At 30.3% G+C, this 22,262-nt stretch overlaps 1 long non-coding RNA gene across 1 annotated transcript; it reads left to right on the forward strand.

Annotated features, from left to right (window-relative positions):
* Nucleotides 1-18,180: 18,180 nt before the first annotated feature.
* LOC129924096 (uncharacterized) lies at nucleotides 18,181-18,887 on the forward strand. The gene is made up of 3 exons (XR_008775997.1): nucleotides 18,181-18,325; nucleotides 18,404-18,609; nucleotides 18,688-18,887. It is a non-coding gene; the product is annotated as an uncharacterized LOC129924096 (long non-coding RNA).
* The last annotated feature ends 3,375 nt before the right edge of the window (nucleotides 18,888-22,262 follow it).

Consider the following 22,262-nt stretch of genomic DNA (forward strand, 5'->3'; position numbering starts at 1 on the left):
CAGACTAAAAACGCAAAATACCTAGGTGTTATAATAAATGAAAAACTGTCATGGAATCCACATATTGATGAAACTACAAAAAAATCAAACAAAGCATTAGGATTTATTAAAAGAAATTTCTATAAATCAAATAAGAACATAAAACTAAAATGTTATTTAAAACTTTGGTTAGGCCAATAATAGAATATGCATCCTCCGTTTGGGACCCCACAACTCAAGAAAACATTAAGAAACTAGAACAGACACAAAATAGAGCAGTGCGATTCATAACAAACGAATATTCACATTTGACTAGAGTAACACCTTTAGTAAAATCACTAAATTTAGAAAGTCTTCAGGACAGAAGGCTCAAAAGTAAAGTAGCAATCATACATAAAACACTGAACCATAATCTTCAAATACAAAAACAAAATTTAATAAAATACTCTGAAAGACACAAAGATAAAGGCACATTCCTCGTCCCATATGCTAGGACAAATTTGTACAAATACTCCTTCTTCCCTAGTGCTATTAGAGCATGGAATGGGTTGCCTGAGCTAGCCAGGAAAACCAGTGACTTGGCAGAATTTAAGTCATTGGTTAATATGCATGACTAAATGTTTGACGCGTAGGACGTAATCATCTTCTTTTTTGAAGTAACGTCTGTATTATATAAGATAAGAAGATAATAGTATTTATCTTGAATCAGTTTGTTAATCTACATTATATGGGTATGATAGTTGTACATCTTCTACTAGATCAAGTTAAATATAGCTATCCTTTTTTAGATGTAATGTGAAATTGTATCTGATAGTATTTTTCATTCTTAGGTAGATCTTGATTACACTGCCTGGTTTTGTGGTTTGCACGAGACGGTTGACACAATGATCTGAAGTTCAAACTGCCATTTTCTACTGTCCGCTGCAAGATCTTGGCTGGAATGTAAAAGGAATGTCCAAAATATTTAAATGACAAACAGGATGGGAACTGATAATGAGGAATGTATGTCCAGTTTTTTTTTGTTTTTTTTTAATACAGATATGAAAGATGACATTACCCTAACTTAGAGTCATAGGAGTTTCATTAATTTATTTACTCAGATGCTGAAACAGACATCTGGCATATTCCTATAATCAGTATCATGGCCTTTGTATACAACAAAATTGATTGGAACTCCTAGACTAGAAATATAATTCAAGATTTAAATAAGGCACTGGTCATAGTTTTAGAAAGTGTGGCTAGCATTCTGGTAAGATATTTTATTAATAATTAGAAATTAAATTAAATTTTATTTAATGATATTAAATTTCTTTTTTAAGAATTATGGTCCATTTTTTCCCCATTTGTGTACAAAGAAGGAAGACAGAGAGATGGAAAGACATCAAAGAATGGGCAGGTCTGCCAAGAAATGGTTTATCCAGGGCTAAGTACAGAGAGGAATATAGAAGGGCTGTTGACAGATCTTGTGTGGTGCCCCCATGGTTCAACAGACTAATTGATTGGTAATGATAAGAATTTAATGTATTTTTAAAAAAAATTGTGTTAATTACATTAAGGGACTAAATCAGTCTTTTTTTATTTCCAGAAAATAATACCAGGGTTATGCTCCTTTGACCATTGAGTTCCAGGATGAAGAATGAAAGACAGAGAGCAATGTGAAGACATGAAAAAATGGGCAGGTCTGCCATGAAATGGTTTATCCAGGGCTAAGTACAGAGAGGAATATAGAAGGGCTGTTGACAGATCTTGTGTGGTGCCCCCATGGTTCAACAGACTGATTGATAGGTAATGGTAAGAATTTAATGTATTTTGTAAAAAAAATGGTGTTAATTACATTAAGGGACTTAATCACTCTTTTTTTAATTTTTACATTCATTTAATGTAATTATTTTATACAGTAATATATGATTTTTATCTTGGTAAATCATTTAAATATATATCCTGCTAATCAAACCAAAGAATCTTCTCAATACTTATTTAAAAATTTTAATTTTGTCTGCATGTAACAAATGTTTAACGAAAAGAAATGTACACTGTCCAGCATTGATTATTTAAAACTGGGATTCATTCCTTCCTTGTCAAAGTGCCTAAGTGACTTTTTTAAAATAATGATACGAAACCAATTGCTAGAGGATCATCTGAGACAATGTCACCCTAACAAAATAGATAAAGATTTAAAAATTTTCTAGCACTCAAAGATAAAGTTAAGAATAGACCCACACAATCTCACTTCAACATCATATATATATAGAGAAGATGTTGGTTTGTGAGCATCTTACAATATCTCTTTACTTATAGCAAAATATGGAAACATAGGTAAAACATTGATTTTACCAGCCGTTGTAGTTGTGAAAACTGTTTTACACACACCTACATCTGATATTATTAAAAGAATTTCTTTAAACAAAAATACAGTTCAAGGGCACATCGGTGGCATGAGTTATCAAATTAAAAGCTTCTTATGTGATTCTTTGCAAAGGAAATATATACAGTTTGGGATCAGTTTGGAACCAGTGGCGTCACAGGCTCTGATGGGGTGTAGCGCTGTGTGCTGTAAACTGCCTAGGGGTTGCCAGCTCCTTATTTTTCCTCAGGGTTGACCCACGACAGCTTTCCCATGTTTGGGAATAGTTGCAAGGCAGCAGATTTTTAAATTCAGTTTTCCTTCTGCTATGTGGCTAATGAGCTCTTCCTGCTTGAAGCCTACCGGCTAAGGCGCCAGTTACTCGCCTTCGTCCCTTCCCCTTTAGTGAAAACAGTTCGGCGGACACGTGAAAGATACACGAGAAACTCTTTGCGAAAATTTTTACAATGATACTTAAAACAAATTAATTAATTAATATTTATTGTTTGAATGTCTTCTTTATAGAATGTATGAAACATGACATCCATAGGAACAGATGATAAGCCTGGGTAAAAAAACATTTCCAGTGTGTTTGATGATTCCAGCAATACATATTAAATTGGTTAAATTTGAATTTTATCAATAAAAATGAGTTATTATTTAATACTTATATGTATTTTTAAATTGCATTTTACTCTTCAACTCACTAAAATTAGAAATTAGTTTTCAAATAAATTGAAAAAAAAAAGCAATATAAGTTAAGCAGGGGGTCTACCAAAAAGCAGAAAACATGGCAAGGGGTCTACGAAACAAAAAAGTTTGGGAACCACTGGTCTACAGTGAAGTCAGTCCCGCAATAGTGAATTCTCAAAAAAAAAAAAAAAAAAAAAATTTAAAACAAAATTTATCTAAAAAAATTTAAAAAAAAAAAAAAAGAAAAAAAAAAAAATTTACTAAAAAAAAAAAAAAAAAATTAAAAAAAAAATTTATAAAAAAAAAAAAAAAAATTTACTAAAAAAAAAAAAAAAAAATTTACTGAATGTTTGGGAACCACTGGTCTACAGTGAAATCAGTCCTGGAATAGTGAATTCTCAAAAAAAAAAAAAAATTTAAAACAAAATTTATCTAAAGAAATTACAAAAAAAAATTTATCTAAAAAAAAAAATTGAAAAAAAAAAATTAAAAAAAAATTTTTTTTTATAAAAAAAACAACAAAAAAAAAAAAAAAAAAAAAAAATTTTACTAAAATTTTGGGAACCACTGGTCTACAGTGAAGTTAGTCCCAAGATAGTCAATTCTCGGAAAAAAAAAAATAAAAAAAAATTTTCAAAAAAATTATAAAAATTTTTTTATAAAAGTTTGGGAACCACTGGTCTACAGTGAAGTCAGTACCGGGAAAATCAATTCTCGAAAAAAAAAAAAAAAATTATCTAAAAAAAATAAAAAAATAAATAAAAATAAAAATTAAAAAAAATTTATCTAAAAAAAAAAATACAAAAAAAAAAAATATAAGTTAAGCAGGGGTTTTACCGAAAAGCAGAAAACATGGCAAGGGGTCTACGAGACAAAAAAATTTGGGAACCACTGCTCTAGATCTACATATTTAATATTAGAATCATCATTAGAGCTTGTCTAGTAGAGTCTAGAAAAGAATGTATAGATTACTATAGTCCTAGTATTCTAGATTATTAGTCTAGATCTAACTTAAAATTTTCAATAAATATTCTGGATTTCTTCAGCTTGGTCCATGTCAATCCTATCGTCTTTGCCTTATGGTCTACCGTTCTTCTGTTTTCTTTGCTTTGAAATCTAGATTGACTAGATCTACACAATGTCAATATAATTTCTAGATCTATATATCTAAGACTAATTAGTATGGGCTTAATATTACTGTATTATTTAGTTTAACTACAATTTTTCAGGTCAGCAGCATTACAGTAAGCACTGGTACAGCGTACCGGCACTTTTTTCAATGCAGCGAAAAAGTTACTTTTGTATTTTAAAGTTTATTATTTATTTATTAGTTGTTAAAAGGCAATCCATCACTGAGCTCCGGCACCTATTTCTTTACAAAAAAGCACTGATTACCTGTATATTCTTTAACAATAACGGTTTACTATTCTCAGGAATTAGTCATTCAAAAGACGGTGAGGAAAAGAATGGTCGACAAACCTTGTGTGGTGCCTTAACAGTCCATCAGACTAAGGGATAGATAAAGGTGAATTTAATTTATATTTTGATCTATAAAAGTTGATTTACTGGACTAAAAATCTAGATATTGGTAAAACTTTGCTATTCTATTCTAAATCTAGTGTGACATTCCATATTTTTTATTCTGATTTTAGATAGATCTTGATTAGATCTAGATCCCATATGTATAGGACTTAGCACTAGATCTCTAGAAATTATTGTATATGATGCTAGATCTAGAAAATCTAGACTTGATCATAGAAATCTTCAAGAAAAATAATGAACTAACCTAGACAGATCTCTTGAATTACATTGTAAATCATCTTGTTGAATTATCTCCACCACCTTCAGTCAATAGACAACTATGGCTCATACGAGAACAAGAGCCTCTGCGTTGGCGTCGACTATTTTCCAATCCTTTCTGTTCAGCTTCATCCATATTAAAATACATTTTAAAGGTTTTTATTACTTAATAGAAAAGATCTAGAATTTTAATAAAAATCTAGTCTATCTAGATCTAAAATTCTAGATCCACCCAATTTTATGTATACAAGTAGTATGGGTGTAGGATTGGCTTAATATAATAGTGAACAAATAGATGCTATCTTACTAGATTTTTCTAAGGCTTTTGACAAAGTTCACCACCATAGTTTGCTTAAAAAATTAAAATATTTCGGCATTAATGGTCCACTGCATCAGTGGATTAAGGACTTTCTGATAGGGAGAGAACAAACTGTAATAATAAATGGCTCTAAATCAACACCGATAATAGTAAACTCAGGTGTACCTCAAGGAACAGTCTTGGGTCCACTACTATTTTTAATTTACATAAATGATTTACCAAATTGCATTACTTCAGGAACAAAAGTCAGATTATTTGCAGACGATTGCATAATATATAGAACAATAAAAACAACACAAGACACAGATATTTTACAAAGAGAATTAGATGAATTACAGAAATGGGAATCAAATTGGAGCATGTCTTTCCACCCAGAAAAATGTCAGTTGTTAAGAGTAACAAAAAAACTAAAACAAATTAATTCCACTTATCTTATTCATGGCAAACCAGTAACACAGACTAAAAACGCAAAATACCTAGGTGTTATAATAAATGAAAAACTGTCATGGAATCCACATATTGATGAAACTACAAAAAAATCAAACAAAGCATTAGGATTTATTAAAAGAAATTTCTATAAATCAAATAAGAACATAAAACTAAAATGTTATTTAAAACTTTGGTTAGGCCAATAATAGAATATGCATCCTCCGTTTGGGACCCCACAACTCAAGAAAACATTAAGAAACTAGAACAGACACAAAATAGAGCAGTGCGATTCATAACAAACGAATATTCACATTTGACTAGAGTAACACCTTTAGTAAAATCACTAAATTTAGAAAGTCTTCAGGACAGAAGGCTCAAAAGTAAAGTAGCAATCATACATAAAACACTGAACCATAATCTTCAAATACAAAAACAAAATTTAATAAAATACTCTGAAAGACACAAAGATAAAGGCACATTCCTCGTCCCATATGCTAGGACAAATTTGTACAAATACTCCTTCTTCCCTAGTGCTATTAGAGCATGGAATGGGTTGCCTGAGCTAGCCAGGAAAACCAGTGACTTGGCAGAATTTAAGTCATTGGTTAATATGCATGACTAAATGTTTGACGCGTAGGACGTAATCATCTTCTTTTTTGAAGTAACGTCTGTATTATATAAGATAAGAAGATAATAGTATTTATCTTGAATCAGTTTGTTAATCTACATTATATGGGTATGATAGTTGTACATCTTCTACTAGATCAAGTTAAATATAGCTATCCTTTTTTAGATGTAATGTGAAATTGTATCTGATAGTATTTTTCATTCTTAGGTAGATCTTGATTACACTGCCTGGTTTTGTGGTTTGCACGAGACGGTTGACACAATGATCTGAAGTTCAAACTGCCATTTTCTACTGTCCGCTGCAAGATCTTGGCTGGAATGTAAAAGGAATGTCCAAAATATTTAAATGACAAACAGGATGGGAACTGATAATGAGGAATGTATGTCCAGTTTTTTTTTGTGTTTTTTTAATACAGATATGAAAGATGACATTACCCTAACTTAGAGTCATAGGAGTTTCATTAATTTATTTACTCAGATGCTGAAACAGACATCTGGCATATTCCTATAATCAGTATCATGGCCTTTGTATACAACAAAATTGATTGGAACTCCTAGACTAGAAATATAATTCAAGATTTAAATAAGGCACTGGTCATAGTTTTAGAAAGTGTGGCTAGCATTCTGGTAAGATATTTTATTAATAATTAGAAATTAAATTAAATTTTATTTAATGATATTAAATTTCTTTTTTAAGAATTATGGTCCATTTTTTCCCCATTTGTGTACAAAGAAGGAAGACAGAGAGATGGAAAGACATCAAAGAATGGGCAGGTCTGCCAAGAAATGGTTTATCCAGGGCTAAGTACAGAGAGGAATATAGAAGGGCTGTTGACAGATCTTGTGTGGTGCCCCCATGGTTCAACAGACTAATTGATTGGTAATGGTAAGAATTTAATGTATTTTAAAAAAAAAATTGTGTTAATTACATTAAGGGACTAAATCAGTCTTTTTTTATTTCCAGAAAATAATACCAGGGTTATGCTCCTTTGACCATTGAGTTCCAGGATGAAGAATGAAAGACAGAGAGCAATGTGAAGACATGAAAGAATGGGCAGGTCTGCCATGAAATGGTTTATCCAGGGCTAAGTACAGAGAGGAATATAGAAGGGCTGTTGACAGATCTTGTGTGGTGCCCCCATGGTTCAACAGACTGATTGATAGGTAATGGTAAGAATTTAATGTATTTTGTAAAAAAAATGGTGTTAATTACATTAAGGGACTTAATCACTCTTCTTTTAATTTTACATTCATTTAATGTAATTATTTTATACAGTAATATATGATTTTTATCTTGGTAAATCATTTAAATATATATCCTGCTAATCAAACCAAAGAATCTTCTCAATACTTATTTAAAAATTTTAATTTTGTCTGCATGTAACAAATGTTTAACGAAAAGAAATGTACACTGTCCAGCATTGATTATTTAAAACTGGGATTCATTCCTTCCTTGTCAAAGTGCCTAAGTGACTTTTTTAAAATAATGATACGAAACCAATTGCTAGAGGATCATCTGAGACAATGTCACCCTAACAAAATAGATAAAGATTTAAAAATTTTCTAGCACTCAAAGATAAAGTTAAGAATAGACCCACACAATCTCACTTCAACATCATATATATATAGAGAAGATGTTGGTTTGTGAGCATCTTACAATATCTCTTTACTTATAGCAAAATATGGAAACATAGGTAAAACATTGATTTTACCAGCCGTTGTAGTTGTGAAAACTGTTTTACACACACCTACATCTGATATTATTAAAAGAATTTCTTTAAACAAAAATACAGTTCAAGGGCACATCGGTGGCATGAGTTATCAAATTAAAAGCTTCTTATGTGATTCTTTGCAAAGGAAATATATACAGTTTGGGATCAGTTTGGAACCAGTGGCGTCACAGGCTCTGATGGGGTGTAGCGCTGTGTGCTGTAAACTGCCTAGGGGTTGCCAGCTCCTTATTTTTCCTCAGGGTTGACCCACGACAGCTTTCCCATGTTTGGGAATAGTTGCAAGGCAGCAGATTTTTAAATTCAGTTTTCCTTCTGCTATGTGGCTAATGAGCTCTTCCTGCTTGAAGCCTACCGGCTAAGGCGCCAGTTACTCACCTTCGTCCCTTCCCCTTTAGTGAAAACAGTTCGGCGGACACGTGAAAGATACACGAGAAACTCTTTGTGAAAATTTTTACAATGATACTTAAAACAAATTAATTAATTAATATTTATTGTTTGAATGTCTTCTTTATAGAATGTATGAAACATGACATCCATAGGAACAGATGATAAGCCTGGGTAAAAAAACATTTCCAGTGTGTTTGATGATTCCAGCAATACATATTAAATTGGTTAAATTTGAATTTTATCAATAAAAATGAGTTATTATTTAATACTTATATGTATTTTTAAATTGCATTTTACTCTTCAACTCACTAAAATTAGAAATTAGTTTTCAAATAAATTGAAAAAAAAAAGCAATATAAGTTAAGCAGGGGGTCTACCAAAAAGCAGAAAACATGGCAAGGGGTCTACGAAACAAAAAAGTTTGGGAACCACTGGTCTACAGTAAAGTCAGTCCCGCAATAGTGAATTCTCAAAAAAAAAAAAAAAAAAAATTTAAAACAAAATTTATCTAAAAAAATTTAAAAAAAAAAAAAAAGAAAAAAAAAAAAAATTTACTAAAAAAAAAAAAAAAAAATTAAAAAAAAAATTTATAAAAAAAAAAAAAAAAATTTACTAAAAAAAAAAAAAAAAAATTTACTGAATGTTTGGGAACCACTGGTCTACAGTGAAATCAGTCCTGGAATAGTGAATTCTCAAAAAAAAAAAAAAATTTAAAACAAAATTTATCTAAAGAAATTACAAAAAAAAATTTATCTAAAAAAAAAAATTGAAAAAAAAAAATTAAAAAAAATTTTTTTTTTATAAAAAAAACAACAAAAAAAAAAAAAAAAAAAAAATTTTACTAAAATTTTGGGAACCACTGGTCTACAGTGAAGTTTGTCCCAAGATAGTCAATTCTCGGAAAAAAAAAAATAAAAAAAAATTTTCAAAAAAATTATAAAAATTTTTTTATAAAAGTTTGGGAACCACTGGTCTACAGTGAAGTCAGTACCGGGAAAATCAATTCTCGAAAAAAAAAAAAAAATTATCTAAAAAAAATAAAAAAATAAATAAAAATAAAAATTAAAAAAAATTTATCTAAAAAAAAAAATACAAAAAAAAAAAATATAAGTTAAGCAGGGGTTTTACCGAAAAGCAGAAAACATGGCAAGGGGTCTACGAGACAAAAAAATTTGGGAACCACTGCTCTAGATCTACATATTTAATATTAGAATCATCATTAGAGCTTGTCTAGTAGAGTCTAGAAAAGAATGTATAGATTACTATAGTCCTAGTATTCTAGATTATTAGTCTAGATCTAACTTAAAATTTTCAATAAATATTCTGGATTTCTTCAGCTTGGTCCATGTCAATCCTATCGTCTTTGCCTTATGGTCTACCGTTCTTCTGTTTTCTTTGCTTTGAAATCTAGATTGACTAGATCTACACAATGTCAATATAATTTCTAGATCTATATATCTAAGACTAATTAGTATGGGCTTAATATTACTGTATTATTTAGTTTAACTACAATTTTTCAGGTCAGCAGCATTACAGTAAGCACTGGTACAGCGTACCGGCACTTTTTTCAATGCAGCGAAAAAGTTACTTTTGTATTTTAAAGTTTATTATTTATTTATTAGTTGTTAAAAGGCAATCCATCACTGAGCTCCGGCACCTATTTCTTTACAAAAAAGCACTGATTACCTGTATATTCTTTAACAATAACGGTTTACTATTCTCAGGAATTAGTCATTCAAAAGACGGTGAGGAAAAGAATGGTCGACAAACCTTGTGTGGTGCCTTAACAGTCCATCAGACTAAGGGATAGATAAAGGTGAATTTAATTTATATTTTGATCTATATAAGTTGATTTACTGGACTAAAAATCTAGATATTGGTAAAACTTTGCTATTCTATTCTAAATCTAGTGTGACATTCCATATTTTTTATTCTGATTTTAGATAGATCTTGATTAGATCTAGATCCCATATGTATAGGACTTAGCACTAGATCTCTAGAAATTATTGTATATGATGCTAGATCTAGAAAATCTAGACTTGATCATAGAAATCTTCAAGAAAAATAATGAACTAACCTAGACAGATCTCTTGAATTACATTGTAAATCATCTTGTTGAATTATCTCCACCACCTTCAGTCAATAGACAACTATGGCTCATACGAGAACAAGAGCCTCTGCGTTGGCATCGACTATTTTCCAATCCTTTCTGTTCAGCTTCATCCATATTAAAATACATTTTAAAGGTTTTTATTACTTAATAGAAAAGATCTAGAATTTTAATAAAAATCTAGTCTATCTAGATCTAAAATTCTAGATCCACCCAATTTTATGTATACAAGTAGTATGGGTGTAGGATTGGCTTAATATAATAGTGAACAAATAGATGCTATCTTACTAGATTTTTCTAAGGCTTTTGACAAAGTTCACCACCATAGTTTGCTTAAAAAATTAAAATATTTCGGCATTAATGGTCCACTGCATCAGTGGATTAAGGACTTTCTGATAGGGAGAGAACAAACTGTAATAATAAATGGCTCTAAATCAACACCGATAATAGTAAACTCAGGTGTACCTCAAGGAACAGTCTTGGGTCCACTACTATTTTTAATTTACATAAATGATTTACCAAATTGCATTACTTCAGGAACAAAAGTCAGATTATTTGCAGACGATTGCATAATATATAGAACAATAAAAACAACACAAGACACAGATATTTTACAAAGAGAATTAGATGAATTACAGAAATGGGAATCAAATTGGAGCATGTCTTTCCACCCAGAAAAATGTCAGTTGTTAAGAGTAACAAAAAAACTAAAACAAATTAATTCCACTTATCTTATTCATGGCAAACCAGTAACACAGACTAAAAACGCAAAATACCTAGGTGTTATAATAAATGAAAAACTGTCATGGAATCCACATATTGATGAAACTACAAAAAAATCAAACAAAGCATTAGGATTTATTAAAAGAAATTTCTATAAATCAAATAAGAACATAAAACTAAAATGTTATTTAAAACTTTGGTTAGGCCAATAATAGAATATGCATCCTCCGTTTGGGACCCCACAACTCAAGAAAACATTAAGAAACTAGAACAGACACAAAATAGAGCAGTGCGATTCATAACAAACGAATATTCACATTTGACTAGAGTAACACCTTTAGTAAAATCACTAAATTTAGAAAGTCTTCAGGACAGAAGGCTCAAAAGTAAAGTAGCAATCATACATAAAACACTGAACCATAATCTTCAAATACAAAAACAAAATTTAATAAAATACTCTGAAAGACACAAAGATAAAGGCACATTCCTCGTCCCATATGCTAGGACAAATTTGTACAAATACTCCTTCTTCCCTAGTGCTATTAGAGCATGGAATGGGTTGCCTGAGCTAGCCAGGAAAACCAGTGACTTGGCAGAATTTAAGTCATTGGTTAATATGCATGACTAAATGTTTGACGCGTAGGACGTAATCATCTTCTTTTTTGAAGTAACGTCTGTATTATATAAGATAAGAAGATAATAGTATTTATCTTGAATCAGTTTGTTAATCTACATTATATGGGTATGATAGTTGTACATCTTCTACTAGATCAAGTTAAATATAGCTATCCTTTTTTAGATGTAATGTGAAATTGTATCTGATAGTATTTTTCATTCTTAGGTAGATCTTGATTACACTGCCTGGTTTTGTGGTTTGCACGAGACGGTTGACACAATGATCTGAAGTTCAAACTGCCATTTTCTACTGTCCGCTGCAAGATCTTGGCTGGAATGTAAAAGGAATGTCCAAAATATTTAAATGACAAACAGGATGGGAACTGATAATGAGGAATGTATGTCCAGTTTTTTTTTGTGTTTTTTTAATACAGATATGAAAGATGACATTACCCTAACTTAGAGTCATAGGAGTTTCATTAATTTATTTACTGAGATGCTGAAACAGACATCTGGCATATTCCTATAATCAGTATCATGGCCTTTGTACACAACAAAATTGATTGGAACTCCTAGACTAGAAATATAATTCAAGATTTAAATAAGGCACTGGTCATAGTTTTAGAAAGTGTGGCTAGCATTCTGGTAAGATATTTTATTAATAATTAGAAATTAAATTAAATTTTATTTAATGATATTAAATTTCTTTTTTAAGAATTATGGTCCATTTTTTCCCCATTTGTGTACAAAGAAGGAAGACAGAGAGATGGAAAGACATCAAAGAATGGGCAGGTCTGCCAAGAAATGGTTTATCCAGGGCTAAGTACAGAGAGGAATATAGAAGGGCTGTTGACAGATCTTGTGTGGTGCCCCCATGGTTCAACAGACTAATTGATTGGTAATGGTAAGAATTTAATGTATTTTTAAAAAAAAATTGTGTTAATTACATTAAGGGACTAAATCAGTCTTTTTTTATTTCCAGAAAATAATACCAGGGTTATGCTCCTTTGACCATTGAGTTCCAGGATGAAGAATGAAAGACAGAGAGCAATGTGAAGACATGAAAGAATGGGCAGGTCTGCCATGAAATGGTTTATCCAGGGCTAAGTACAGAGAGGAATATAGAAGGGCTGTTGACAGATCTTGTGTGGTGCCCCCATGGTTCAACAGACTGATTGATAGGTAATGGTAAGAATTTAATGTATTTTGTAAAAAAAATGGTGTTAATTACATTAAGGGACTTAATCACTCTTCTTTTAATTTTACATTCATTTAATGTAATTATTTTATACAGTAATATATGATTTTTATCTTGGTAAATCATTTAAATATATATCCTGCTAATCAAACCAAAGAATCTTCTCAATACTTATTTAAAAATTTTAATTTTGTCTGCATGTAACAAATGTTTAACGAAAAGAAATGTACACTGTCCAGCATTGATTATTTAAAACTGGGATTCATTCCTTCCTTGTCAAAGTGCCTAAGTGACTTTTTTAAAATAATGATACGAAACCAATTGCTAGAGGATCATCTGAGACAATGTCACCCTAACAAAATAGATAAAGATTTAAAAATTTTCTAGCACTCAAAGATAAAGTTAAGAATAGACCCACACAATCTCACTTCAACATCATATATATATAGAGAAGATGTTGGTTTGTGAGCATCTTACAATATCTCTTTACTTATAGCAAAATATGGAAACATAGGTAAAACATTGATTTTACCAGCCGTTGTAGTTGTGAAAACTGTTTTACACACACCTACATCTGATATTATTAAAAGAATTTCTTTAAACAAAAATACAGTTCAAGGGCACATCGGTGGCATGAGTTATCAAATTAAAAGCTTCTTATGTGATTCTTTGCAAAGGAAATATATACAGTTTGGGATCAGTTTGGAACCAGTGGCGTCACAGGCTCTGATGGGGTGTAGCGCTGTGTGCTGTAAACTGCCTAGGGGTTGCCAGCTCCTTATTTTTCCTCAGGGTTGACCCACGACAGCTTTCCCATGTTTGGGAATAGTTGCAAGGCAGCAGATTTTTAAATTCAGTTTTCCTTCTGCTATGTGGCTAATGAGCTCTTCCTGCTTGAAGCCTACCGGCTAAGGCGCCAGTTACTCACCTTCGTCCCTTCCCCTTTAGTGAAAACAGTTCGGCGGACACGTGAAAGATACACGAGAAACTCTTTGTGAAAATTTTTACAATGATACTTAAAACAAATTAATTAATTAATATTTATTGTTTGAATGTCTTCTTTATAGAATGTATGAAACATGACATCCATAGGAACAGATGATAAGCCTGGGTAAAAAAACATTTCCAGTGTGTTTGATGATTCCAGCAATACATATTAAATTGGTTAAATTTGAATTTTATCAATAAAAATGAGTTATTATTTAATACTTATATGTATTTTTAAATTGCATTTTACTCTTCAACTCACTAAAATTAGAAATTAGTTTTCAAATAAATTGAAAAAAAAAAGCAATATAAGTTAAGCAGGGGGTCTACCAAAAAGCAGAAAACATGGCAAGGGGTCTACAAAACAAAAAAGTTTGGGAACCACTGGTCTACAGTGAAGTCAGTCCCGCAATAGTGAATTCTCAAAATTTAAAACAAAATTTATCTAAAAAAATTTAAAAAAAACAAAAAAAAGAAAATAAAAAATTTACTAAAAAAAAAAAAAAAAAAATTAAAAAAAAAATTTTATAAAAAAAAAAAAAAAAAAATTTACTAAAAAAAAAAAAAAAATAAATAAAAATTAAAAAAAAAAAATTAAAAAAAAAATTTTATAAAAAAAAAAAAAAAAAAAAAATTTACTGAATGTTTGGGAACCACTGGTCTACAGTGAAATCAGTCCTGGGATAGTGAATTCTCAAAAAAAAAAAAAAATTTAAAACAAAATTTATCTATAGAAATTACCAAAAAAAAAATTTATCTAAAAAAAAAAATTGAAAAAAAAAAATTAAAAAAAAATTTTTTTTATAAAAAAAACAACAACAAAAAAAAAAAAAATTTTACTAAAATTTTGGGAACCACTGGTCTACAGTGAAGTTAGTCCCAAGATAGTCAATTCTCTGAAAAAAAAAATAAAAAAAAATTTTTTAAAAATTATAAAAATTTTTTTATAAAAGTTTGGGAACCACTGGTCTACAGTGAAGTCAGTACCGGGAAAGTCAATTCTCGGAAAAAAAAAAAAATTAAAAAAAAAAAAAAAAAATTATCTAAAAAAAATAAAAAAAATAAATAAAAATAAAAATTTAAAAAAAATTATCTAAAAAAAAAAAATACAAAAAAAAAAAATATAAGTTAAGCAGGGGTTTTACCGAAAAGCAGAAAACATGGCAAGGGGTCTACGAGACAAAAAAATTTGGGAACCACTGCTCTAGATCTACATATTTAATATTAGAATTATCATTAGAGTTTGTCTAGTAGAGTCTAGAAAAGAATGTATAGATTACTATAGTCCTAGTATTCTAGATTATTAGTCTAGATCTAACTTAAAATTTTCAATAAATATTCTGGATTTCTTCAGCTTGGTCCATGTCAATCCTATCGTCTTTGCCTTATGGTCTACCGTTCTTCTGTTTTCTTTGCTTTGAAATCTAGATTGACTAGATCTACACAATGTCAATATAATTTCTAGATCTATATATCTAAGACTAATTAGTATGGGCTTAATATTACTGTATTATTTAGTTTAACTACAATTTTTCAGGTCAGCAGCATTACAGTAAGCACTGGTACAGCGTACCGGCACTTTTTTCAATGCAGCGAAAAAGTTACTTTTGTATTTTAAAGTTTATTATTTATTTATTAGTTGTTAAAAGGCAATCCATCACTGAGCTCCGGCACCTATTTCTTTACAAAAAAGCACTGATTACCTGTATATTCTTTAACAATAACGGTTTACTATTCTCAGGAATTAGTCATTCAAAAGACGGTGAGGAAAAGAATGGTCGACAAACCTTGTGTGGTGCCTTAACAGTCCATCAGACTAAGGGATAGATAAAGGTGAATTTAATTTATATTTTGATCTATATAAGTTGATTTACTGGACTAAAAATCTAGATATTGGTAAAACTTTGCTATTCTATTCTAAATCTAGTGTGACATTCCATATTTTTTATTCTGATTTTAGATAGATCTTGATTAGATCTAGATCCCATATGTATAGGACTTAGCACTAGATCTCTAGAAATTATTGTATATGATGCTAGATCTAGAAAATCTAGACTTGATCATAGAAATCTTCAAGAAAAATAATGAACTAACCTAGACAGATCTCTTGAATTACATTGTAAATCATCTTGTTGAATTATCTCCACCACCTTCAGTCAATAGACAACTATGGCTCATACGAGAACAAGAGCCTCTGCGTTGGCATCGACTATTTTCCAATCCTTTCTGTTCAGCTTCATCCATATTAAAATACATTTTAAAGGTTTTTATTACTTAATAGAAAAGATCTAGAATTTTAATAAAAATCTAGTCTATCTAGATCTAAAATTCTAGATCCACCCAATTTTATGTATACAAGTAGTATGGGTGTAGGATTGGCTTAATATAATAGTGAACAAATAGATGCTATCTTACTAGATTTTTCTAAGGCTTTTGACAAAGTTCACCACCATAGTTTGCTTAAAAAATTAAAATATTTCGGCATTAATGGTCCACTGCATCAGTGGATTAAGGACTTTCTGATAGGGAGAGAACAAACTGTAATAATAAATGGCTCTAAATCAACACCGATAATAGTAAACTCAGGTGTACCTCAAGGAACAGTCTTGGGTCCACTACTATTTTTAATTTACATAAATGATTTACCAAATTGCATTACTTCAGGAACAAAAGTCAGATTATTTGCAGACGATTGCATAATATATAGAACAATAAAAACAACACAAGACACAGATATTTTACAAAGAGAATTAGATGAATTACAGAAATGGGAATCAAATTGGAGCATGTCTTTCCACCCAGAAAAATGTCAGTTGTTAAGAGTAACAAAAAAAACTAAAACAAATTAATTCCACTTATCTTATTCATGGCAAACCAGTAACACAGACTAAAAACGCAAAATACCTAGGTGTTATAATAAATGAAAAACTGTCATGGAATCCACATATTGATGAAACTACAAAAAAATCAAACAAAGCATTAGGATTTATTAAAAGAAATTTCTATAAATCAAATAAGAACATAAAACTAAAATGTTATTTAAAACTTTGGTTAGGCCAATAATAGAATATGCATCCTCCGTTTGGGACCCCACAACTCAAGAAAACATTAAGAAACTAGAACAGACACAAAATAGAGCAGTGCGATTCATAACAAACGAATATTCACATTTGACTAGAGTAACACCTTTAGTAAAATCACTAAATTTAGAAAGTCTTCAGGACAGAAGGCTCAAAAGTAAAGTAGCAATCATACATAAAACACTGAACCATAATCTTCAAATACAAAAACAAAATTTAATAAAATACTCTGAAAGACACAAAGATAAAGGCACATTCCTCGTCCCATATGCTAGGACAAATTTGTACAAATACTCCTTCTTCCCTAGTGCTATTAGAGCATGGAATGGGTTGCCTGAGCTAGCCAGGAAAACCAGTGACTTGGCAGAATTTAAGTCATTGGTTAATATGCATGACTAAATGTTTGACGCGTAGGACGTAATCATCTTCTTTTTTGAAGTAACGTCTGTATTATATAAGATAAGAAGATAATAGTATTTATCTTGAATCAGTTTGTTAATCTACATTATATGGGTATGATAGTTGTACATCTTCTACTAGATCAAGTTAAATATAGCTATCCTTTTTTAGATGTAATGTGAAATTGTATCTGATAGTATTTTTCATTCTTAGGTAGATCTTGATTACACTGCCTGGTTTTGTGGTTTGCACGAGATGGTTGACACAATGATCTGAAGTTCAAACTGCCATTTTCTACTGTCCGCTGCAAGATCTTGGCTGGAATGTAAAAGGAATGTCCAAAATATTTAAATGACAAACAGGATGGGAACTGATAATGAGGAATGTATGTCCAGTTTTTTTTTTTTTTTTTTGTGTGTTTTTTTAATACAGATATGAAAGATGACATTACCCTAACTTAGAGTCATAGGAGTTTCATTAATTTATTTACTCAGATGCTGAAACAGACATCTGGCATATTCCTATAATCAGTATCATGGCCTTTGTATACAACAAAATTGATTGGAACTCCTAGACTAGAAATATAATTCAAGATTTAAATAAGGCACTGGTCATAGTTTTAGAAAGTGTGGCTAGCATTCTGGTAAGATATTTTATTAATAATTAGAAATTAAATTAAATTTTATTTAATGATATTAAATTTCTTTTTTAAGAATTATGGTCCATTTTTTCCCCATTTGTGTACAAAGAAGGAAGACAGAGAGATGGAAAGACATCAAAGAATGGGCAGGTCTGCCAAGAAATGGTTTATCCAGGGCTAAGTACAGAGAGGAATATAGAAGGGCTGTTGACAGATCTTGTGTGGTGCCCCCATGGTTCAACAGACTAATTGATTGGTAATGGTAAGAATTTAATGTATTTTTAAAAAAAAATTGTGTTAATTACATTAAGGGACTAAATCAGTCTTTTTTTATTTCCAGAAAATAATACCAGGGTTATGCTCCTTTGACCATTGAGTTCCAGGATGAAGAATGAAAGACAGAGAGCAATGTGAAGACATGAAAAAATGGGCAGGTCTGCCATGAAATGGTTTATCCAGGGCTAAGTACAGAGAGGAATATAGAAGGGCTGTTGACAGATCTTGTGTGGTGCCCCCATGGTTCAACAGACTAATTGATTGGTAATGGTAAGAATTTAATGTATTTTGTAAAAAAAATGGTGTTAATTACATTAAGGGACTTAATCACTCTTTTTTTATTTCCAGAAAATAATACCAGGGTTATGCTCCTTTGACCATTGAGTTCCAGGATGAAGAATGAAAGACAGAGAGCAATGTGAAGACATGAAAGAATGGGCAGGTCTGCCATGAAATGGTTTATCCAGGGCTAAGTACAGAGAGGAATATAGAAGGGCTGTTGACAGATCTTGTGTGGTGCCCCCATGGTTCAACAGACTGATTGATAGGTAATGGTAAGAATTTAATGTATTTTGTAAAAAAAATGGTGTTAATTACATTAAGGGACTTAATCACTCTTTTTTTAATTTTACATTCATTTAATGTAATTATTTTATACAGTAATATATGATTTTTATCTTGGTAAATCATTTAAATATATATCCTGCTAATCAAACCAAAGAATCTTCTCAATACTTATTTAAAAATTTTAATTTTGTCTGCATGTAACAAATGTTTAACGAAAAGAAATGTACACTGTCCAGCATTGATTATTTAAAACTGGGATTCATTCCTTCCTTGTCAAAGTGCCTAAGTGACTTTTTTAAAATAATGATACGAAACCAATTGCTAGAGGATCATCTGAGACAATGTCACCCTAACAAAATAGATAAAGATTTAAAAATTTTCTAGCACTCAAAGATAAAGTTAAGAATAGACCCACACAATCTCACTTCAACATCATATATATAGAGAGAAGATGTTGGTTTGTGAGCATCTTACAATATCTCTTTACTTATAGCAAAATATGGAAACATAGGTAAAACATTGATTTTACCAGCCGTTGTAGTTGTGAAAACTGTTTTACACACACCTACATCTGATATTATTAAAAGAATTTCTTTAAACAAAAATACAGTTCAAGGGCACATCGGTGGCATGAGTTATCAAATTAAAAGCTTCTTATGTGATTCTTTGCAAAGGAAATATATACAGTTTGGGATCAGTTTGGAACCAGTGGCGTCACAGGCTCTGATGGGGTGTAGCGCTGTGTGCTGTAAACTGCCTAGGGGTTGCCAGCTCCTTATTTTTCCTCAGGGTTGACCCACGACAGCTTTCCCATGTTTGGGAATAGTTGCAAGGCAGCAGATTTTTAAATTCAGTTTTCCTTCTGCTATGTGGCTAACGAGCTCTTCCTGCTTGAAGCCTACCGGCTAAGGCGCCAGTTACTCGCCTTCGTCCCTTCCCCTTTAGTGAAAACAGTTCGGCGGACACGTGAAAGATACACGAGAAACTCTTTGCGAAAATTTTTACAATGATACTTAAAACAAATTAATTAATTAATATTTATTGTTTGAATGTCTTCTTTATAGAATGTATGAAACATGACATCCATAGGAACAGATGATAAGCCTGGGTAAAAAAACATTTCCAGTGTGTTTGATGATTCCAGCAATACATATTAAATTGGTTAAATTTGAATTTTATCAATAAAAATGAGTTATTATTTAATACTTATATGTATTTTTAAATTGCATTTTACTCTTCAACTCACTAAAATTAGAAATTAGTTTTCAAATAAATTGAAAAAAAAAAGCAATATAAGTTAAGCAGGGGGTCTACCAAAAAGCAGAAAACATGGCAAGGGGTCTACGAAACAAAAAAGTTTGGGAACCACTGGTCTACAGTAAAGTCAGTCCCGCAATAGTGAATTCTCAAAAAAAAAAAAAAAAAAAATTTAAAACAAAATTTATCTAAAAAAATTTAAAAAAAAAAAAAAAAAAAAAGAAAAAAAAAAAAATTTACTAAAAAAAAAAAAAAAAAATTTTATAAATAAAAAAAAAAAAAATTAACTAAAAAAAAAAAAAAAAAAAAAAATTTACTGAATGTTTGGGAACCACTGGTCTACAGTGAAATCAGTCCTGGGATAGTGAATTCTCAAAAAAAAAAAAAAATTTAAAACAAAATTTATCTAAAGAAATTACAAAAAAAAATTTATCTAAAAAAAAAAATTGAAAAAAAAAAAATTAAAAAAATTTTTTTTTTATAAAAAAAACAACAAAAAAAAAAAAAAATTTTACTAAAAATTTGGGAACCACTGGTCTACAGTGAAGTTAGTCCCAAGATAGTCAATTCTCTGAAAAAAAAAATAAAAAAAATTTTTAAAAAAATTATAAAAATTTTTTTATAAAAGTTTGGGAACCACTGGTCTACAGTGAAGTCAGTACCGGGAAAGTCAATTCTCAAAAAAAAAAAAAAATTAAAAAAAAAAAAAAAAATTATCTAAAAAAAATAAAAAAATAAATAAAAATAAAAATTAAAAAAAATTTATCTAAAAAAAAAAATACAAAAAAAAAAAATATAAGTTAAGCAGGGGTTTTACCGAAAAGCAGAAAACATGGCAAGGGGTCTACGAGACAAAAAAATTTGGGAACCACTGCTCTAGATCTACATATTTAATATTAGAATCATCATTAGAGCTTGTCTAGTAGAGTCTAGAAAAGAATGTATAGATTACTATAGTCCTAGTATTCTAGATTATTAGTCTAGATCTAACTTAAAATTTTCAATAAATATTCTGGATTTCTTCAGCTTGGTCCATGTCAATCCTATCGTCTTTGCCTTATGGTCTACCGTTCTTCTGTTTTCTTTGCTTTGAAATCTAGATTGACTAGATCTACACAATGTCAATATAATTTCTAGATCTATATATCTAAGACTAATTAGTATGGGCTTAATATTACTGTATTATTTAGTTTAACTACAATTTTTCAGGTCAGCAGCATTACAGTAAGCACTGGTACAGCGTACCGGCACTTTTTTCAATGCAGCGAAAAAGTTACTTTTGTATTTTAAAGTTTATTATTTATTTATTAGTTGTTAAAAGGCAATCCATCACTGAGCTCCGGCACCTATTTCTTTACAAAAAAGCACTGATTACCTGTATATTCTTTAACAATAACGGTTTACTATTCTCAGGAATTAGTCATTCAAAAGATGGTGAGGAAAAGAATGGTCGACAAACCTTGTGTGGTGCCTTAACAGTCCATCAGACTAAGGGATAGATAAAGGTGAATTTAATTTATATTTTGATCTATATAAGTTGATTTACTGGACTAAAAATCTAGATATTGGTAAAACTTTGCTATTCTATTCTAAATCTAGTGTGACATTCCATATTTTTTATTCTGATTTTAGATAGATCTTGATTAGATCTAGATCCCATATGTATAGGACTTAGCACTAGATCTCTAGAAATTATTGTATATGATGCTAGATCTAGAAAATCTAGACTTGATCATAGAAATCTTCAAGAAAAATAATGAACTAACCTAGACAGATCTCTTGAATTACATTGTAAATCATCTTGTTGAATTATCTCCACCACCTTCAGTCAATAGACAACTATGGCTCATACGAGAACAAGAGCCTCTGCGTTGGCGTCGACTATTTTCCAATCCTTTCTGTTCAGCTTCATCCATATTAAAATACATTTTAAAGGTTTTTATTACTTAATAGAAAAGATCTAGAATTTTAATAAAAATCTAGTCTATCTAGATCTAAAATTCTAGATCCACCCAATTTTATGTATACAAGTAGTATGGGTGTAGGATTGGCTTAATATAATAGTGAACAAATAGATGCTATCTTACTAGATTTTTCTA

The sequence above is a fragment of the Biomphalaria glabrata genome, unplaced genomic scaffold (genome assembly GCF_947242115.1).
Source record: "Biomphalaria glabrata unplaced genomic scaffold, xgBioGlab47.1 scaffold_25, whole genome shotgun sequence".
Classification (NCBI taxonomy): Eukaryota; Metazoa; Mollusca; class Gastropoda; family Planorbidae; genus Biomphalaria; species Biomphalaria glabrata.